This window comes from Zonotrichia leucophrys, chromosome 7 (assembly GCF_028769735.1).
Source record: "Zonotrichia leucophrys gambelii isolate GWCS_2022_RI chromosome 7, RI_Zleu_2.0, whole genome shotgun sequence".
NCBI classification, from domain to species: domain Eukaryota; kingdom Metazoa; phylum Chordata; class Aves; order Passeriformes; family Passerellidae; genus Zonotrichia; species Zonotrichia leucophrys.
In genome coordinates this window covers 33,881,120-33,897,319 of record NC_088177.1, presented here as the reverse complement: position 1 = coordinate 33,897,319, position 16,200 = coordinate 33,881,120, and the positions used below count along the sequence as shown (strand labels likewise).

General features: G+C 43.5%; 1 long non-coding RNA gene across 1 annotated transcript in view; it reads left to right on the top strand.

The window, feature by feature from the left end:
• Positions 1 to 3,959: 3,959 nt before the first annotated feature.
• LOC135450609 (uncharacterized) overlaps positions 3,960 to 16,200 on the top strand; it is a 30,128-nt gene continuing 17,887 nt past the window's right edge. The window contains exon 1 of the long non-coding RNA XR_010441111.1: positions 3,960 to 4,074. This is a non-coding gene — a long non-coding RNA (uncharacterized LOC135450609). The remainder of the gene's footprint in view (positions 4,075 to 16,200) is intronic.

Here is a 16,200-nt window from a genome sequence, read left to right as displayed (position 1 = left end):
ATTCTTGGATGGCTGAGGCAAAAAGACAAGAGCAAAGTTATTTTAGATGGAAAAGTAGCTAAACGTTTTGTTCTTTGTGCATAGAAATAAACAGAAATGAGCCCTGGGTCTTGTAAACATCAACATCCAGTTTTGTGTATATAGCCCAGCTGCTGGGAAAGCATGGTGTGTTCTAACTCCACTTTGAGTTTAAGGAATAAGCAGGATCCACTGCTCAGCCCATGGGGTTCCTGACCGTGCTTTGAGGGTGCCCAGTCAAGACTTGAGCATTACCTGTGCTGATGTGATTCTGCCTTCCTTCACAGTGGGCAAACTCAGCTGGGCTAGCTCAGAGCTGCCTCTGGAACTGTTTGATCCAGGGGAATGGTCAGAGTGCTCTCTGGCAGATGGACCACAACATGCTCCTGGATGCTTGTGTTGGGTGTCCAGACTTTCTCAGTTGCTGCATCCACTGGTGTGACTAACACAGGTGACAGGAGAATATTAAGAAAAGTCCATGGTTCTAAGCCTTCCCAAAGAATGTGACCCTGAATTTGAATCAAATGTGACAAACAAGACTTTTCTTTACCCTGATCCAAGTCTGAAAATGTCCTTGGTAAGGCACTGACTCTTCAGTGATGGTGCAGAGGGACCTGGGCCATGCTCTAAGGGGAGCTGCTGTCACATGAAAGTCTGCTGTAAGGTCTCTAAGCAGTTAAAGACTGGCATATTTACATTGAATGTTTTGCTAATGTTGGTCTTTCAAGAAACCAGTTGTAAAACTTGCTGCAGGACTGCTTCTGCAATTGTGTGCCAGGCAGCAACTGGAGCCTTGTGTCCATGACAGGGCCCTGTGTACTGCTGTCTAGGAAACACTTCTGCACAAGGCAAACCCTTGGTTTTCTGTGTTTACTGTTCTGTCTTATTGTGAAACCTGTTCTGAAATATTGTTCCTAACTAAAAATGATTTGAAACAGATTGCTTCTTGCCATCTTTTTCATGGTGCTTGGAACCAAGGTATCCAAGTCAGAAGGGAAAGGGAGATTTGGTCTTAACCTGACCTTCCAACATGCATAGATACAGTTCCACTTTCCTAAAATTATGTGAAACTGGACTTGGCTTGTGCTCTTTTTATGTAGGGTTGAACTTTTCTGGTGTTCACGTATTTATAAACTGAAAGTACCTCAGCAGTGGGAAAGGACATGGACAACTTTGAGTGCCTTCATGGACTGGTGTGACTGTAGGCATACACCTTGCACATGCAAAGAACTGCAATGCTACAATTTCCTACGCTGATGAGGTGATGTTGGTGAGTTTGCTTAACCCTGCAGCTGTGATGTCTGCTGGGAGCCTGGCTGCCACAGGCTGACAGCAGAGCTGGGCTCTGAGCAGGACAGCGCTGTGCCCAGGGCGTGCATTCTGCAGGACTCTTCTGCTCCCTTCTGGCCAAGTCCTGAAATCCAAACCAGGGAAGATTTTCTCCTCATCTTGGCTGGATATCAGGATTGGTCTTAGAAGGTCTGTGGTCAGCACAATCCTTGATGCTGGCGGTACAGGAAATGAAGGGTGGGGATGAGTGTGCCCCATCATGTAGTGCAACCATTTATGAGTTCCATTTCTCTTTCCTTTTCACCCACAAACGTCATGGTAACCAGTTTCTTCTAGAAGCTTTTGAGGTCCTCAGAGGACATGTGCTCAAGAGTCACAATTACTGCAGTGCTGCAGCAAGTTAGTGATTTCTTTTCTCCTGCTCAGGGCTTGCTTTTCGTGCTGATTTCTTTTCCTCGCTGCCGTATTGCTAATGTTTAACCTCAGGGACTTCCTCACCAACCTACAGCCCAGACCCTGCAGTAATGGCACAGAACTGTCCTGTTTTTCTTCAGGGTAGCTGATTTTGATGTGTAGACAACTTCTGTCTCACAAGGGCTGAGAATTTTGGAAGTGGCAAAGTGCTGCCCATCACACTTCAGCGCCTCAGTGCTTGTCTGCAAGTCAATATGTTTATTCTGGACCAAAATTAAGTGTACTGTTGAATTAAATGAAAAAGAATTTATAACCATGACTGAATTGTGTTTGCAGAGAAGCTCTCCTCTCTTTTTTGCATACTATTCAGCTGCTCTGTATAGTTGAGACAAGTGGGGTCCCACGTGGGATTAGTGTCCCCTTTGAGGGACAGGAAACTTGGACACAAAGATACATGACTATGTTCATATAGGGTCCTATAAGGAGCCAAGGCCACATAAGGAGCTCAGTGTCCTCCCTAGAGTCATTGACCCAGGCTCAGGAGTCCTTTGATTGATTGGGAAAGAGAGCTGGGCCCCATTCAGACTCGGGGTCCCTACCTCGTGTGGCCCATGCCACTGTCCCCAGCAGTGTCAGGGCCTGGAGGGGTGGCTTGTTGAGCAGGCTGTGGGTGCTGCCATAGGCTCACCCTGCAGTGCTGCTCTGCTCTGGGCATACAATGAGCTAATCCTGCACACCTGGCTCTGGCTGCAGTTCCCAGGATGAAAAAAATCACCTTTATCTGTAATCAAAGTTTTAACCTGAAGAGCTGACAACCCTAAACAAAAGGCAGTTAAAAAAGAAGCCCAACGTTTATTACCTAACATGTTTCCAAAACCCCATCATGTTTAACCTAAACATACTGCTCTTAAGGGGGTGTGAGTCATGTCTTTAATCACTGAGATTTGACAATAGCAGGTAAATTAGCAGGTTGCAATACAGGAAGCCTTTCTTAGAATGTCACATTGCCAATCCTGGTGCTGGGTTGGGACCTCAGGGGTATCTTCCAAGAACCTACCTAGGCTGTGGACCAGGATTAGTTAGATATGTTCAAATCCAGCGCAGCTGTGCTGGCAAAAGCTCCTGTGTAAAAATCAAGGTGGTAAAAAAAGCCTTTGGTTTGGATGATTGTATTACTCAGTCTAACCTGCCCCAGCATGAGGGCTTTTGTAAGCTGTCTGCACGTGTGTCTTCCTCCCAGTGGAGTTACATTGGAGAAATTTTTAATAGACTTGTGCTATCTTCCTACAGCCACTCATGTCTCCAGGTGTCCATGGCATGGAATATACATGGGTTATTTATCATCATGGACCAGCTACTGTTAAACTTTGCTGGGATTTAAAACACCATCCCATTGGTTTCCTACCATATTTCTGGCTATTAAATGACTACTGTTTTGTTTATATTACTCTTTTCTGCTACACACATACGACCTATGCCAATATTTTAATTTTAATTATTTTGAAAGTGTTCTCCCATCTTTTTCTCATTTTTCTCTTCCTTGTCAGCCTTCTGCAAGCTTTCCTTTTTTTCATCTAACCTCCCACAGACTACTGCTGCTAAAAGCATGGACACTGGATCACCACTAAGAAAAATCTGCTGATTGATGAAGTTGTTGTAGATATCTGCACTTCTTTTTCATTATTACTTCTATCTGTACCAAGTGGGAGAGTCTTGCCTTTCAGACCTTGTTTGCTTGTTCATTCCTTCATTACCTGCCTTGTGCCCCCACTCACCTGTGCCCTATCAAATGCTTATGAGCATCCTCAATGAGGAGCCTGTGTCTAGCAGAGCTCAATGGCAGGCCTTCAAAGGAGACTGTAAGAAACAGAGGACAAAACCAGGTATTTTTTTCTCCATGGTTTATGCCTGTAATAAATCCTAATATAAGAACCAATAGATTAACAACAGCAAAGGAGAGCAGCGCAGATGGAGTTAATGCACAGGTACCAATGAGCATACCCGCAGATTTGCACACTGCAAACTGGTGTTGAATTATGTATATTTCTGTTTATACCCTCGCCTAGTTCCTCCTGTATTTGCTGTTCTTCTTAATAAATTGTAAACTCTTTAAGGCAGAGGTTTCTGTGTAACACCTGTACAACACCACTCTTGACTGAGGACACAGCTATTTAATTATGATGTTATTACTAAATAAAAATGAGTGTGCTGGTCATGACTCCAGGTTCTCATTTATCCACAGCTTCATGTTGATTTCTTGATGAGAATCTCCTTGGAAGCTGAGGAAACTGGAACACCTTGGACTTGGCTTATGACACCAAGAATCTGCAAACTTTAGAGGCTCTGTTGAGAGTAAGTTAAGAGACAAACCATGTTTTTTACTTTCTAGGCTTCATGCTGTGCAGCTGGGTTCTTGTGAGAACCTGGCACTCTTATCAACAGGACATGCCTCAAGCCTTGTGAATTCTGCCATAGGTAGCACCACAGGCAGATGGTATAGATCCATGGGCGTCCATGGTCAGGACAAGAAGTTGGCAGTTCTAAGGTTTCTTTCCCTCGTATTGAAACTGCTAAGATTGCGGCAACTCCAATTTTGAGTTGTATTCACCACTGCCCTTTTTAATTTTCTTCCTGGGCTTCATATTGCCTCACTTTAGCCAAGAGGCAACAGGTGAGAGATGGAGGTTTGGTCTGACCCAGACTGCTGATCTGCCAGCAGCACAGAGCCATTAATGAACCCTTGGGGCTCGTGAGCCCACATCCCTGCAGGTCCTGACTCTTGTGGAAGGTCTGAGCAGGGATGTCTTCTGCACAAACTCACTGTGTCCAGGCAAGGCTTGCAGCAGATTGTCTTCTCCATGCGTTGGAATACACTGTCCTCTGTTCTTGAGAAATAACAGGAAGGGAGTTTTACACATGAGGCTTTTGCCATGTTGTTTAGATTCTGATGTATCTTATCCAAGATTTTAATGGAAAGCTTTCTTCTCCGTTCCTACGGGCCAGAAACTCAGCTGGTGTAAACACAAATGCCATTGCTGCTGTGTTCTTTGACGCAAGGTTAGGGCTGAGCTCATGGTGGTGTTGTGTCTGGGAATATTTTTATCCTTTAGAGATATTTGCCCCCTCTCCCCCTCTGTCTCCTCAACGATTCTTTCTTCTCAGCAAATGTGCTCCTCTGTCTGGAACATATGGGACAAGTATTTTCTTCCATTCCTTCACTACTCAAAAACGGTCAAATCAATTTGGCTAAAATTAAAACCTTTTGGGTTGAATCTTAGCCTAGAAAACCTCATCTCCCAACGGAATCCTTGAAGAAATTTGTGAGCAATTTCCAAAAAGGATGGAGCTGTTGATGCCTTAGGTTTTAGCTTTTATATTTTTCAGATTCTGTACTGCTATAGTGAGTAGTTCAGAGCTTCATGTTAGGGGATGGTGAACTCTCTTCACAGAGTACATAGACAAAACAATTCCTTCTCTAGCTTGGAACCAAAGAAAAATTATCCAAATTTCAGGCCAAGAGCATAAACAATGTGGACTGAAGAGAGAAAAACAAGAAGGATGGGACTTCATAACCTAAAGTTATAATTGGACAATTAACTCCAACATGCAAATGGACCAGAACTTATAAAAGTGAGAGACCTTGTGACTGGTTGTCCATTTTTTTGTGACCATTTTGTGTTCATCTTGGGTGTAGCCCTGGCAGGGCTCTTGTACTGCCCAAGGTGTATCCATTGAGTCTGTTTAGTAAATCCCTACTTTACTCTTTAACTCTGTCTGGCCTCTGTTCTTCAAGGTCAGCCTTGACAAGGCATCACTGCCTTGTAAGAAAGGAGCTGGGGCAGAAACCAATTGGAAAAGCCCTTTGGTAGTAGTTACAGCCATGCCTTCAAGTGCACAGCTTTGTTACTTGAGAAGGGAGGGTGGCTGGTCACTTCTGCAGCTCTGTACAATCAACAGGGTAATCAATTCTAGTGACCAAGGCATGCCTTTTCCCACCTTTGTTTTTCATTTGTGTGAGTCTTTACACTTCTGCTTTTGGCTGGAGATGAGTAAGTATTTGGTACCAGACTTTGCAGACTTCAGAAGGTCGAATAGCTTGGAAAAGCTTTTTAAGTTTTGGATCATTTAACCCAATCCTTTGAGATTCACAGAAAATTATATAAAAAGCTGTCATCTTTGTGGATGAAATAGTGAAGGGTACACTGGTGAAGCAGCAAAAAAGACTAATTTCTTACAGTAAAACTCAGTTAGTTTTGTTCTAATTAAGTGAATATTGTCGTGTTAACTGTCCTTCCAACCTTTTGGGATTTTCTTCTTTTTCCTTCTTGGATATTGAATTGAGTCAGAGTAAGCTCTGCCCTTGACTTGTTCCAGTTACAGTAGTGGGTGAATCACTAGCAGTGTGATGAATTCAGTGTGGGGAAGAGCTAGCATGTGGTTGTGGCCAGGTGAAGAGCATTATCTGGTTTGGAGTGGGTGATTAGGACTTCTTGCTCAGAGTGATTCCTCCAAGGAGAGGACCTATACAAGGAATAAAAGGTGTTCACACCAAATGGACTTTCAAGTCCTGTGCCACATCTGACATTAATTATTATAGACACATTTCTAGCACCTTATATTGAGGAAACAGGACCTGACTGGTGTGAAATACCTGCTCTGACACAAAATTAGTTTCTTCGTAGCCCTGATGCCTTTGTTCTATGCACTAGCACAGGTGGGACTGAAGTCTGGTTACATCTGACTTTTTATATGCCTTCAAAGTCTGCACAGAAAACCCACAGTCCTTATGATCAGAGCAATTCTTTGTAGCATATCCAGCAGACACTTATCTAAAGAACATTGCTTGAAGCTGGAACAAGTACTCTGACTGTCTCTGTCATGTTAGAATTCCTATCAGAACACCTAAATGATAACTTCTGGTGTTTAAACATCAGACTTTACCTTTTGCAGATGTCTTTGCCCTTTTTAAGCACTTGGAACATGTTATACTAAGGCCCAGTTTTTGCCTTCATGTACTGTAGCACACGCAACAGTGTCAGGCATGATATCTTTACAAAACAAGGAAAAAGAAAAAACTTTTTGGTAAGTCCTAGTTGTTCTTCTAAATCCTGTTGTTCCAGAGCACACTTATCTTGAGGGTTGGCTTTACAGAGAACTGGAGAGCTTCTGCAAGTTATCCTTGCTGTCCTAGCACCCATCCCCTGCTTTGCACTCAGTATGGCACTCAGGGTATTGATACAAATGTCACTATCACATGTGCTGGACACTCTGACCATCTCTTTGCTGCTAAAGAACCATTACCCTCAGACTGGATACCTTGAAAAGAAAACTTCTCTAAATTAGCTGTGAGGTATTTCAAATGCCTATTGACTGGAAAACAGAAGGATATAGACAGAGCAGGACCTGGAACCTGAAGTCCCTCTCCCAGCTCTGAGAAGTGGTCTGTGGGATGTCTGAGCTCTCTGCTTGGCAATGTGTGCCTCCAGGCCATTCTCATTTCTGTACAAGCAGACAGTGACCTGTGCCTGAGGCATCATCCAGGGCAGGCATGGTCTCACCCACCCAGGCACACACAGCACTTCTTGTGCCCCCAGGCAAGGCCAGCTGGGTTTTCTAGAGCTGAGCACAGAAGAGCAGGCAGGAACCTGTGCTGCTCAAACCAGGAGAGGCAGGACTTCTCCTCCTCAGATTTCCCCCTCTGTCAACCAGGAACTGTGACACTGACCTCCTTTACTAGATACTTTGACATACACTGAAGGGTGTTTTTCCTTCTGTCAGGATTCATTGTCATGCAGAAAGATCTGCTGGGCTGACAGCAAAGAACATATTGTGGTGGAACAAAAGGTTGATCTCTGTCTATCCAAAAGCTTACAATCTTAGTAGAAAGTAGGCATTATGGATAGGCAAATATTTTGGGGTAAACATGGGAGAGGTGTTGTAGATTCCTCAGGAGTCTGTGGCCATATTCTTCCTGCCCTAGTTTCACCCAAAAATGTTGCTGCATGCAGTATATGAAGATTACTACTCATGCAAATTTAAATATTTACACTAAAATTGAAAGAGATTTTTCAGGTCATTGCTTCCTTATAGCAGCTTGTAACTGTAGTGTTCTTGGATCATTGTTTTCACTCACTCTTGTTTTCGAAATGCCTGTGAATATTGAATTTCTCTTACAAATAAAAAATTGCAAAAAAACCCCAATGCTACAAGAGGATTATTTAGCATAGCACACTGATAAGGACAAAAACTCCTAACTTCAGTGTAAACACACTACAGAGCAACACAGGGATGTCTCTGAGGACACAGGCGTGAGCAGAAGCTGGATGTCCAAATGATTAGTGAAGCTGAAGCTGGCTGTTTGTTGTAGGTGTCTTATGTCCATGCTGGTGTTAAACAATCCTTGGTTGTATTTGTTGGTATGAAGTTCAAGTAGTTGTCTTGCATTCAAACAATTCCCAAATTTCTGTCAAAGTATGGTGGAGAAGGGAGGAGACTGAATGCTCGTGGCATTCATGGAGTTTGCTCTGTGTGTGCAGAGCTGGGGTAAAAGCAGAATTCTGCCTCTGTCCTCACCTTTGCTTGATGCAAAACGCCAGGAGCAAGAGATGGACTTGTGTGCACAGGGTGGCAGATGGGCATGGCAGGTGCAGCAGCTTGCTCTGCAGCTCAGTTTGCATGGAACTTGGATGGAAACATAACTCCAGGAAAAACCAGATTAACCTTTCTGCAGGTGAGGACTTTTCCTTGTGCAGGAGTCCAGATGTGGGAACATGAGATTTTCTGCCTGAGTTTTTCCCTGCATGACCCACTGGAGCTAGATAGATCCACCTTGGCTGAGGGATAAGTAGGCTCAAAAGGGCTATTTAGTTCCATGTTTGAGTCAGCAAGTCTGAAAATAAGTAGTCAATTTGGATTAAATTTCACAATGATATTTAGGTTCCTAAGTAGAAGTCTGGGTGCACTGATAAGAATTAGGATGTTGAATGCTTTCAATATGACATTGTGAATCTCTGATGCAACTGTGCCATGAAAATAGGAGGTTTGTTTACCCTATTGAGCAATTTGATAGGATCAACCATATTAAGTCAAAAGCATTCAAGAAGTTTCTCCCTCTCAGCCTTTCTTGATGCACCAATATGGCCCCATAGTAAGTGCACTGTGAAAGGCTGAGCCACAGCCTCCCTTTGCTGATCTCAGCAAGGTCTGGCTTGTTTGCTGTTTGTTCTGGATTTTCTCAGGCACATCCAGCATGCACAGCTCTGCTTTTGACACTGCTGTGAACTGAGGTCATGTGGGATGTTTCACCTGCTGAGCCACCTCCAAATCCCAAACTCCTAACAGTGCTCTGGCTGGAAATCTCCTCCATCCAACATGAATTGTGCTGGTTGAGAGCCCATATAGAACAGGGGGGATATTGCCAAGCATGATGCAGTCCCAAGGAATACACTGAACTGGGTTAGATAAATGGATGGTGTTAGTGGATCTCACCAGTCAATACCAGTTGTTGGTAGTACCATTAGTACCAGTCAATACCAGTTGAGGACTTGGTCTCTTGTGCTTCAAGGAAATCTTTCATGAGGCTGGCTGAGTCAAAGGATGCCTCTCCTCTTTGAAGGTGTGTGGCAATGAGCTCAGTCTGTGCCTAACAGGGTTTTTGGAGGTACCCACACCTGCCTGGGGGAGATGGGTACATCCACATATCTTAGAAAACCTTATAGGGATCTCACTCAGGCGCCTGGAGTGGCATAATTATATGGGGTTTAATTAGGGATGTCCTGTCTGTGTGACATGCCAATTAGGGATGTATGGTGTTCCCAGACTGGGAAAGACTTACTGCTCTAATGACAAGTGTTCTTGCATAAAAATAGGTTTGTCTTATACTGGGAGCTACATACAAGTGTCTGTGACTGCTGAGGGAGATCTCCTGAGGATTTGAGCTGCAGAACTGGAATTTGCTCAGGTCTGAAGTTGTTTAGCTGAAATGAAGAACAGTAAAGGAAATTTGCACATTTTGCCCCTAATTATTGCAGCATATCTTACAAACTTCATAGTGAATTTCAGTGAAAGCTCTCATACTCAGGATGAGGAGATAATCCATACTCAGGTGACATGCTGCTTCCCTAGGCTTTGAGACCAGGCATTTGAGTCAAGGAAGGGCCCTGCTGCCTTTATGGGCTTTGTTTAAATCTCAGAACCTCTGAAAGCAGTAAGCTTATGTTGAACCTTTTACTGCTGAATATGGTATTTACATCTGCTCAAATCCACAGAAAGCTGCACATGCCTGCACTTACTCAGCCAGAGAAAGACCTGAAAATCCCCATTCCATTCAAAGGACAGATTTGCCTTCCATTCCTCTGCCAGGAATTCTTAGTCAAATCCTATGGAAAATAGTCCTATCTGAGCAGTAAATCTCAGATGCTTCTGCATGTTTATTCTATATTTCCATCTCATTGGCCCGAGTTCATTTTTAACCTTTGATTAGGGCAGCTATGTAGTGGAGGCAGGCTGGTGGTGTATGCATTTTTCTTTCTAGCTATGCTTTTTTTTTCTTTAAAAAAAGTCATCTAGCAAAAAAAACAGGGCAGATGGTGACAGAAAGACTGGCTTTGCTTAGCAGTGCAAATAAGTGGTCCCTCCTTCTTCCTCTCCCTGTGATAGGTTAGACTGGAACCAACTGACCTGGTTCTGCCTGAGCCAGTTCCAGAGGGATGATAACAGCCAAGGGTAAAAACAAATTAAATACCTGCATGGTGTTTCCATTTTGCAAACTACAGTGTTTGCAACAAAGCTCTACAATGATTTGCATCAAATCAAGACCAGTCTGTTGCTCATCTGACCAAAAGAATTTGTTGTATTTTATGCAGTACTTGCTCTTTGACTATTTTAGTATATAGGCTGAGTTTCTTGGACTCATTCAATTTCAGGTGGGCTCCTGAAATGCAACCTAAATTCAATTCAGTGCAATAACTAGACATGGGTAACTGCCACGCCCTTAAAATTTTTACATTTTGCAATTTGGGCCATACGCTGTGGGCCCAGATCTGCCTTTACAAAAGCTCCTTGCTTCCTCTGGGTATGAAAAATTAAAATTATTTCCTACCAGAACATTGTGGTCTTGGCAAAATATAGGATCAGCAGACATACAGATGGGCAGTGCTACTTGTCTGCACTGCAGACAGGCTGCCTGTCTAGCTTTTAGGAGCTGATATGGACCCTTTATAAACAAAAATAAGCTTTCTTAAGTCCTATACAAATGAGGTACTTTGCTTTTCTGCGACCACAGCTGTATAGAGAAGTAACTTGACACTGTAAATCAGTCACTTCAATGTGCATTTTCCAAGGAAGTTTTGCACAGGAGATGGTTGTTCCCTGTTCCCTCATCCAAATGCTGCTCTCCAGTCTAATTCAGAGCCAGCATTTCAGGGGCAGGATCTGGTCCTTTGTCCCAAATTTGCCTGCCATCACTTGAGGCAAATTTTGCCTCCAGTACCCTAAAAGCTGTCGATAAATAACTTGCACACAAAACCACATTTAGCCAGAAGACAAATGTCCTAAAATCAATCTAATGTCTCACTCTAGTGACTTAAGGTGAACAATTCCCTGGGACCTGATCAGATACATCTGCATATTCTGAGGGAATTGGTGGATGAAGTGGTTAAGTCACTGTGCATCTTATTTGAGATGCCATGGCAGTTTGGTGAAGTTCCCACTGACTGGAAAAGGGGAAATGTAACCCCCATTTTTTAAAAATGAAAAAAGAAGGAACTTGAGGAACTACAGCCCAGTGAGCTTCACCTCTGTTCCTGGCAAGATCATGGAGCAGATCCACCAGGAAACTAGGCAAAGGCACGTGGAAACTGAGGAGGTGATTAGTGACAGCCAACGTGGCTTCACTAAAGACAAATCAGCCCTGACAAATGCAGTAGCCTCCCACACCAGGGTTACAGTGCTGATGGTAAGGCAAGAGCAGAAAGATTACCTCAAAGATGTAATATAGATAAAATCATGTGAGAACTGCCCTTCATGCTGGTGCTGTGATGCATTGCGATGAAGCTTAAGTTGGAGCATCTCACATGGTGTGATGCTGAGATGGGAAAAGAGGCACTATGAAATATAGAACTTCTGGCAGTTGGTAGCCTTTCTGTAAGAAATGCCATGTACAAACAGAGCTTTACTTGCAAGGTGTGATGCTGTCCCCAGTAATTTCACAGCAACCATGACTACTAGGGTAGTAAAGTCTGCCAACAGAGAGACCCATTCTTTAACTCAATTGGTGAGTTAAAAATGAAGCTTAGGAGTTATTGCCTCTCTAATTGTTCCTTACAGCATTTCTCTGTATCTCCCTTAACCTCCTGCACAGAAATGTACACATTGATCAGGCTGAACTTTCATCTCTCCTTCTGAACACAAATTGAAGCTGGGCCATTTGACACGATGAAGATGAGTGTACCTGCCTTGCCCTTTTCCTGCACCTGCATTTCCCAGTTGGGCTCCCTTTATCTCCCCTCAGGGCACTGTGGTGTCTGGGAGAGGGTCTGCCAGACACGTTCATTCTGCCCATGGCTTGCTGCTCTCCAGCTCTCACTTGCTTGGATGTGTCACTATGACTTCCAGATGTTGTGACAAACCAAGTAAATCGTGTCTCTGAGCCAGCTCATTCTGTAGGCAGACAAGACAAGATGGAGAGGGGTTTTGCAATAAGATTTTTTTCTAATGCTGACAGAGGAATCCTGTGGGCTTTAAAATGCGTAGAAATCTCATTCCTAGTAAATTTTCTGGAGCAGCTTGAGGTTGGTTGGTAAAGAAAATATGCACAGGTTCTTCTTTTCATTCTCTCACTTCTGATGCTTTGAGTACAGGTATAGTTTTCCTGGCAGATGATGGAAGGTTTGCATGTTGCACTGCTGAAAAGCAGCCTTTTTTGTGAGCCAGGCATGTACAGGAAATACATAGCTTTCTGGGATTTATTAAAAGCACTGTTTTTAATAACTTATCTAGTGTGACTGATGGGAAGGAAAAACCTCTATAGTCACACAGAAGAAGATTCCAAACTGTCTGTGTTTGGGGGAAATAGGAGATTTATGTAGTAGTTAACATGCAGCTGTTTCAGCAACCATTGTGAAAAACAGTGATGTACTTCAGTCAAGATTCAGAAGTCATCAAAGTCTGCCCTTGTATTCATGGGATGACCATCAAAAACTGTAAAAAGCAGTGAACTGCAGTCATGCCCTGCATGGCTACAGGGCAGGGATGCTGCAAAAGGCTATTAGAGCTTGGATTTTACCCTTTGAGCAACTCAGGTATTACAGTGACACTTTTAAATTCAATTTAATGTGACCTAAGTCTAAAGATAAATTTGTGGGGCAGTCTCAGGGAGATGAATACATTTCCATATATAGATAAGTGACCAGTTCATCCTCTGATGTAAATGAGCATATAACCATTATCTCAATGGCTGTGGATATATTCCAGTGCAGTGACCTGGCACATAAGATTTAGAACTGTAAAAAATCTGGTTCTGAACTCAAGAATGGCACCCATTTAACTCAACTGGCCTTATTTGGCTCTGTTGGTATTAACTCCACTAAGTACTTTGCATTTCATCTGTAAACAGCTTTTGGTCTTTCATCAGCTCCTTTCCCATACATGGATTTTTTCATGTACCCTTCACATCATTAAAACAATAATACAAACAAGAATCAGAAGACACAGAGAACCCAGGGACTGAATAAAGCTTGAGTGCTGCAACCATTTTACTTACCCATCTCTTTGGGGGACACTAATCTGCACCAAAAAAAGGGCTAAATTGTGCAGAGAACATCACATAAAAATTTGTGCTTACATAAAAAGAGAATGTGTTTTTAATATTGGAGGAACTGTAAGACATGCCAGGTTCTCAGCTGGAGTAACTGAGCACAGCTACACAGATTTACATCAGCTGAAGATCTGCCCAGATGTTTGGAGATGGGTGGAGAGAGAAATCTTCCAGTTAAATGTTATCTAGGTTGACAGCTAATTCCCAAGCTCAATAGTTCTTCAAAGATGCAGAATTATCTTGTAAAAAAATCCAGATATAATTGTCAAATCCCCATTTTTTCCATGGATCCCAGAAAATACAAAGGATTGTCAGCTCATTCTGCAATCCTGTGGGTGAAGGCCGCATGAACATTGTAAGCCTAATGAAATACCTCCACCCAACTTGGAAGGTGGGTTCTGAGAAGGATTCATGGGCAGGTGTGGGTCAGGCAGAGTTTTTCTGGAGAAACACACTTTTTTTTTTGTTGTGGTAAATGCTGGAAGGTAATGTGCAGGGGCAAGGGAGGCAGAGTATGGTCAGACTGGAGACTGACTGAGTTGTCTAACTGGGCTGAGGGACGGGAAGGGCAGGGCAGAGCCATCACCAGAGGGAAAGGGAGAGAGAGAAAAACAGGCTCTGCTTGGTGATATCCTCAGGGGAGCCTCCTCAGCATCACTGAATGGGAAATCGCCTGCAACCCTGAGAAATACAAAGGGCAAATGGAAAGAGTTAGCACATACCACTGCTGCTGTGTGGAAATGTTTACCAAGAAAAGCTTGAGATTGTGCTAAGATGCTGAGTGAAGTGACAGAAGTGTGAGATCAGATAAAAGATGAAGCCTCAACTCACGCTTCAGCATTTTTGATGTCCCCTTGTCAGCTGAACAAGGACAGCACAAGTCCCTTGCTGGATGGAGCCCTGTGGAAGTGCCACCACATCTGGTTCCTTCACTCGTGCCCAGGTCTCTAGCAGGGTAGTGAGTACTGTGCTTTTCTCTGGACAGTGCCCTGCTTTGCCAAATGTCACTCACGGTGCCTTTCCCCTTCCACAAGCCAACAGCAGGTGCCTCTCTGCCTAAACTCTCTGAGGTCTTCTGTGCTTTTCAGCATGAATGACATGGTCTGAGGCTTGTGAGAGGAAACAGAATGCTTGTAGAGAATAGAGAGAGGGATGTCACAGTCTGTAAAGTTGTATTTTGCATGCCTTGGGACATTTTTAGAGTTCCAAAAGCCCTGGCAGAATGAAAACAAGTGATGGCTTTGAGCTGAGGGCATACAGATCCCTGCAAGCTTTGATGTGCCAGTTTGGCTTCTTTTGGGTCAAAATTTGTGCTGCCCAGTACCACATCTGGTAGGAGAAAGCCCCTAATGAATACAATGAAGTCATCACATTCTTACCCAGTTTAGCTGGTATTCCCAGGGACAATAGCTGTCTTCGGCAGATTGCAAAGGCTTGTGCGCGTGATGAATCATAAGGCAGTGCTTAGAGATGGCAGAGCTGATTTTGTGTGGTGTACCCAATAACTCTATGCTTGCTGGAGGACTTCTCCTTGACTTGTAGGCTTCACCTCTTGACCTCATTTTCAAGGAGAAGTTAAACTGTAACTGAATTGCTTTGCAGGTTGGTACAAACGGAGCCTGAGGCGCTCTCTGCATTTTTCTCAATTAAAACAGAGAGTAGAAGCACTTTGGAGAGTGGACCAAACCTCAGAGAGAGGTGCCAGAAAAGCAACTCTGCTGGTCCCAAACTCTGTGTGCTCTGCCTGTGGATCTCATGGACTAGAGAGAAAGAATACAAGTTATTTCTGACTCTGCTCCATAGGGACTGGGTGGTCCTACAGAGCTTTCCATGTTGGATAGCTGTTACCTCTGGTGTGATCAGGAACTAGTTGGTGCTTCCACATTGCCACAGCACCAATCCCAGTGAGAACAGTGCCTGTGATGGAGGACTCCTAGGTTCTAGCTCAATATGTAGAATAAATGTTTGTATTAATGATACATTAATACTTGCATTAAGAAGCTGTCTATAGGGCCTGACAGCAGTTGAAGAAGAGGAGGAAAGAAAAGCACAGAGAGAGTGACTTTCAGGTGCAGTGTGTAGCTGTGGGTTTCTCAAATTTACTCTCCCACAAATCCAGCCAATCTCCTCTTTTTGTTTGTTTGCAAGGCAGGATTAGTTACCAAAAAATCCAAAACCAAACCCAAAAGCTTTCTTCCACACTGACTTGCTATGATGCTTTTTTCTTGGCTGGAAAGAAGCTGTGGTAATGTGACAATACAAGTTTGTATTGCTACATTTGTGTTTTTCTTTTTCTATTGGTGTAACCTCTGAGCTCTTGAATATATTGTGTTATTACGTGGCACTGAGATGTAATTTGGCTTTCACTCTTTAATTCCATCTCTTCAAGCACAGAGCTAGCCCCATAAGTACCTGCCCCTCCTTCCTCTGCACACCTCTTGGAACAAACTTGTTCAAAAGATGTGGCAGAATTGTGTGCATTTCTCAGAATGCTGAAGGCCTGTTTGAGAGAGGTCACTTTGGTCCTCTGGTATTGTGTGGCTGGTGGGAAGTTGTTTGAGGTCTTGGTTCATTTCAGCAAACACAGCGATCTTGGCAGGCCTTTGTCTGTGTGATGATGGAGAGGCAGGGTGTGAGAAAACAAGATCAGCATTTGCAGAATG